The sequence below is a fragment of the Nuphar pumila genome, chromosome 6 (assembly GCF_984573655.1).
Source record: "Nuphar pumila chromosome 6, dmNupPumi1.hap1.1, whole genome shotgun sequence".
In the NCBI taxonomy this organism is placed as follows: Eukaryota; Viridiplantae; Streptophyta; class Magnoliopsida; order Nymphaeales; family Nymphaeaceae; genus Nuphar; species Nuphar pumila.
In genome coordinates this window covers 69,905,504-69,911,273 of record NC_143254.1, presented here as the reverse complement: position 1 = coordinate 69,911,273, position 5,770 = coordinate 69,905,504, and the positions used below count along the sequence as shown (strand labels likewise).

The 5,770-nt window shown below is 36.0% G+C and overlaps 1 pseudogene; it reads right to left on the bottom strand.

Moving 5' to 3' along the window:
* Positions 1-1,104: 1,104 nt before the first annotated feature.
* Positions 1,105-1,980, bottom strand: LOC149834915 (E3 ubiquitin protein ligase DRIP2 pseudogene; annotated as a pseudogene).
* Between the last annotated feature and the right edge of the window lie 3,790 nt (positions 1,981-5,770).

Here is a 5,770-nt window from a genome sequence, read left to right as displayed (position 1 = left end):
TTAGTTAATTGAGTTAGTTGTTAGTTAGTTTTGATTTTAAATTTAGTTCATAAAAGTGCTTAGTCATAATATTTTTTTTTTAGCATTTAAATAAGTTGTTTAGTACAATTTCTATTTCGATCTCTTGTACTGCTCGTGTCCTTTTGACTTGTGCAGGATTGCACGAGATTGGAGCAGAAGAGACTACGTGACACGAAGTACAAAGATAGAAGATTTTTACTTTTCAGTTTAGACTTAGAATTTAATTGGGTTTGTAAATATTGCACTTTACGCCCTCTGCGAAGGGTATTCATTTGTTGTAATAGTTAGTTGTTTTTACTTTTCTTGAACACTTTACATTTCAATAATTTGGCAATAAAGAATAGTTTAGACTTGTGTGTTTGAATACAACATATTCCCGTTCCCTGAGTTCGACCCAGTCTCATCCACTAGTGAGAACCGGTTTTTATTATTTGATGTCTGGTTTTCACATGTTTTACATTTAAAAATCTTTTCAAAATTACAACGTTTTAAAAGAAGACATCATATATATACATGTATATGTATATATATATGTAGATATACATAGATATATATATATATATATATATATATATATATATAGATATATAGATATATATACATATATTGAGAAAATACATATAATAATTGAAATTCCATATATATAATGGGTAAAATCAGAAAATACAGGGTATATAGAGTTTCTGTAGGTGATTTCACAAAGCCGTAATTCCCAAATTATAACATATTTCTCAGTAAAATTGGGTATGGAGCTTCCCTATATATCAATAACAAAGCATGCAAAAGGTGGTATAGAGATCATGAATGGATATGGATATATCCATTCATGAATATAGCCGATTATCAAGACTGGATACCTGCAGAAGAAGAGATGGGTAAATACATAACATATACAATGTGCAGGAAATGTATTGTGAAAACACCATGGGCTGTTTCAAGAATATTGTGAAAAAGCTGTGAAAAGCTTAGTGGAAAGGTGAAGATGTTGTTAAAAATGATAAAATGAAATATGTAATTGATGCTGCAACTGGAAATGTAGATGCCGCAGGAGGTTGCCCATGTACATATGTGTGAATTTGAGCATTAGATAGAGGTGGTGCCTTTCTTATCATCCTGGAGTTTTGATTTACGTGCATGCTCCTTAAACTTTGCCTTATGAATACTCAGTGCAATATCAAGATCATCATGTTGCTCTGTCTTGACAACAGAAGCTTGAAAGTTTGACTTAAAAGACTTTGGCCTAGTTGCAGCTTCAAATAGACAATTCAAAGGTTTCCAAAGGCCAGCTTTTCCAAGATGTTGTTCTGTTTCATTCTCTGTATTGCTATTAAGATTGTAATTTGATGGTTCTCCATAAGATGGATTCTGCTTTCGCGTGATCTCATCAAGGGTCTCACGAGAAAATGAGCTATCGTGATAGTCTTCAGCATTCTCCGCTTTAGGTTTAATGGATTCATCCTTAACAAAGTTGGATCCACGCAAAGAAGCAACTCTTCTAGCAACAAATTTAGTTCTTCTCCCAGTTAAGCCAGTTTGTGTTGTTACACGAGAGGTGCTAATAACTAATGAAGAAAGAGACCTCTCTTTTCTCCTAATAGGTAATGTAATGGAAGGCATAGTATCTGCTGCATTAGCCTTGCTCATTTTGAAAGGAAATATTTTGTTTCTCACATCTTCTAAATTATGATCTGGCCGGAGCTTCTCCACAGGAACACAACCCAGATCAATATTGAAAATAGGACAACAGTCTACCTCCTCATCGGTAAGCTTTTCATAAATGCACCTCCTACAGAAAGTATGAAGGCACTCCGATATGGTGGTGGCCTTGAATATAGAGTATACAGGTAAGGTAACTCCAAATGAACAACAAGTTGTTCGAATGACAATGTTAGAACTAAGTGGGCACAGCAGTGACCGCAACCCAACCTCACTAGAAATTGCAGATCTCAGAAGAGCCATTGGACAAGAAATGTATGCAGGGTAAAGGCCTAAAATGATAACACAGATGAGTCTAAAACAAGCAGTAACAACAGAAATTTTGTAATAGCTGTTTCTGAGACAGTAAAATCAGGTGTTAGAACTAAGTTGCAAAAGTGGTGCGCTGACCTCTGCATGCATAGCAGCCACAAGAAAAACCACAGGCGCTAAACATCAAGAAATTTAAAGCTTCAATAACTAGATTACATATTAGTGTTGGATCACATAAGCTCTAATTTCTACAGACATCTTAGAAGCATTCAGAGGTTGCCCCGCACAAGCAGGTTCCAGGAGCAACAATTGGAGTGGATGAATAAACTGCAAATTACAGTCATCACAAGGAGGAGAAAAAGATTGCATATTCAACAATGATAACCAGATTGCCTAAAACATACAGAAGAAATTCCTATCACGATGAATATCCTGGATCAATGAAGACGTTAGAGGCATACCTTGTATATCCCCTGTTCCAAACGACCTGCAAGAAACAGGTTGGGGTCGACTTTTGCAGCCGGGCTGAAAGGAATAGGGAAATGACCCTGCCTGTGTTTTTTGCACCAAGGGATCTCTGCTGATGGGCTGAAGAAGGGGCTGAGACGGCTGGGTCTCTTGCTGGTGGACTGAAGAAGGGGCTGAGATGGCTGGGTCTCTTGCTGGTAGACTGAAGAAGGGGCTGAGAACACTGGGATAGACAGCAGTAGGCTGGGCTGAAGAACGATGTGAACACACTGGCTTTCCTACGACTGTAGATGATGGACTCCCTACGGTTGGGCTGAAGGTGGATGTGCGGCAGCCCCTTGGACTTTCAGCTGGTGGGCTGAAGATGATGCAGAGCTTCTTCACGTTGGATGGAGGAGAATCTCTGCAAAAACCACAGAAGGAAAGGATCAATCGGCCAACGCCCCTCTTGCCTTGATTTCCAAAACTCCCCTCTTTAAAGAATTTCGAACTCTTTTCCTAAAATGAAAACCGCAACTTCTCCCTTCCGTTACATTTTTTTCTTTTTTTGAAAATTTTGCAAAGTGTGAAACCGACGCCCCATTAACTTCGAAAATCTGCTGTTTTTAAAAGGAGGCGGTTTTATTATTTTCAAAATTTTCGGCTCATTTACCTAAGGTTTAGGTAAAATGATTTTTTTTTTAAGAAAGTTTTGGCTGTGGCGCTGTTTAAGGCTGCTTCTTAAATAATAATAAAAAATGAATGGGAGATGCCACCTCAGCCAACTTTAAAATTCTTTTTGAAAATAAAGTTTTATTTGGTTTTGGAGAATCTTTTATTCTCAAATAGAGTGCCACATGTGTGTGGGCCCACTATTTTAGAACATAACATAAAAAAATAAATAAATAAAATAAAAAGAAGAGGAATTTACAAAATTGGTGCCATCTTCGGGTGGGTCCCGCTTGAAAATAAGAAACTTACCTGGGAATCTGAGTATGATGCTAGTTCAAAGGCGGGTTCCGCTCCATTTATTTGAAAATAAATAAAAACAGAAGAAATAATTTCTTTTTTTTTTGAAATTTTTATAATACGAGATAAAACTTTGTTTGTTTTCAAGAATTTGGAAAAAAATGGATTTTCAGGGCAAAAATATGGGTAAAGAAAATACAGAAATTTTGTAAAGAGATTTAAAATCTTTTTGTAAAAAGTTTTGAGATAAAATCTTTGAAATCAATATCCAAATATCCAGATTATTTTCTTGAGAAAAAAAACTTTTATAATTAAAAGTCCTGGGGGTAAAATGGGAAAGATTGGAAATTTTGAAAACCCAGGGTTTTGAAACCAATTTTGAAAAGAGTAAAAACTCGAATCTGGATTGAGAATTTTGAAATCGAGAGTTTCTAGACCTCGAAATGACATGCTGTGCAGTAAAATGATTTGAAATGTTCATGCAATGCTATGCAAAGACATGTTTCAAGAAATGCTACTCTGAGCCAGGACTTGGAAATTCTAGCTTTTTGTCCAGAAAAGGATTTTGAAAATTTGTAGTTTTGAAGATGTCTCTGAACCAATATATAGAGATTTTGAGTATAAAGAATGAAATTTAGGACTTTTTGCAAAGTTCAATTTCAGAAAGTAACCATTTTGCCCTTCATTGATTCCGGAGAACTGAAATGTGCCAATTGAGGGAGATGTTAGGGAGGTGAGTGAAAATTTGGGGTGTTTACACCCCTTCCCCTCTTTTTACTTCTGCTTCTGACGAGGCATAACTTATCGACTGTTGAACCTTGCTCTTTTGCTCGAGAGCACCCATAAGTTCCGCAAAACCAATTGGGAAATTAGGATTGTCATCCATATCCTTGGCTATTTGCATCTTCATTCCTGACTGAGGATGAAAGCATCCGATTGAAACCATCTAGGCCCGTGACCACATTATCTAAACTGGCAAGGCTTGTAAATATGATTTCTGAAGACATAAAAACTTACAGGTATTTAAGATACATAGGGGATGGATGCAGATGTGGGCTAACGTGGAAGGCTTCATAGTGAGCCAACGCTTCACCATGAGATCAACCTCAAGTCTGATTCACGATGAACATACCTCAACAGAAGCAGAAGATTCCAACAATGCTGAAATTAGGAACCGCTGAGTGAACGCAATATGTGATAACAAAAAGAAAAAAAAAACAAAAAAGAAAGAAAAAGGGGAATTGTCGTGACCCATCCAACACCAAGAAACGAGATATAACCGTCATGAAAAACATATCAAACAGGATGAACGAAACACCATTAAATATCATCAAAACTGGAGGTTAGATGTAAACAAGCGATCAAACATGAATCATGGAAATCAAGATCAAAATAAAAAGAAGAAATAGGATACTAGTACGGGGAATTTTACAATTCTAATGCCAATGGTTTGTTTCATCAAAGTGAACCATGAAATTCTACTAGAGGGGGGGTGAATAGTGAAATTCGTTCCAGATCGATAAAATAAAATATAAGGCAATAAGGCACAACACAATAAACACATGATTTATACTGGTTCGGTCAAAACCCTGACCTACATTCAGTCCCCAAACAAACCACTTGAGCTTTCCACTATAACATCCGAGTCACCGGATAAATAGTACAACACCCTCTTCCTCAGAAGTCTTCTTCTCTCAACAGAGAAGGGGCACACCCTCTTCCACAGAGGTCTTCTCTCAACAGGGAAGGGCAACACCCTCTTTCACAGAGGTCTTCTTCTCTCAACAAAGAATTAAAACAGTGAATAACAAAAAGTTACAATACTCCCTATAGAACCTTCAGAAAGATATGAATGCACGAATGAAGGATTCTCAAAATGTTCTATTCTTTTCACTCAGAAGATACTCTTTGTCAAAGAGCTATTCTTGACTTTTTCTCTTTCTTTTTCTTTTCTCTTTCTTTTTCTAGGCTCTCTTTCAAATATCGACTAGGAATTTTTCTCGTTGTAAGCTCACATATCCATTCCTTGTTTTAATAGTTTATTTGAGTGTGTTTATATAGCTTTAAAAAGTAGTCGTTACTAATTTGAAATCGTAGTCTTTTTGAGATGTGAAATGTCATGTCATTTCAAAAACCAAATTTAAGGGTTTTCAAAAAAGTCTTCTTTCCATAAAAGTAAAATATGGGGTACAATAGTCGTTGTAATATTTTAGGTATTATATATTTTATGTAAAAAGTCTATCTCTTACAATAGTACATTGAACGTTGGATTGTAGGCTATCATGTAGTTTTGTCTTTATTCTAATTAATGATTTGTGGTACATAAGTACTTCTTTACTTTAAATGAGTGTAAGTACAATAAATG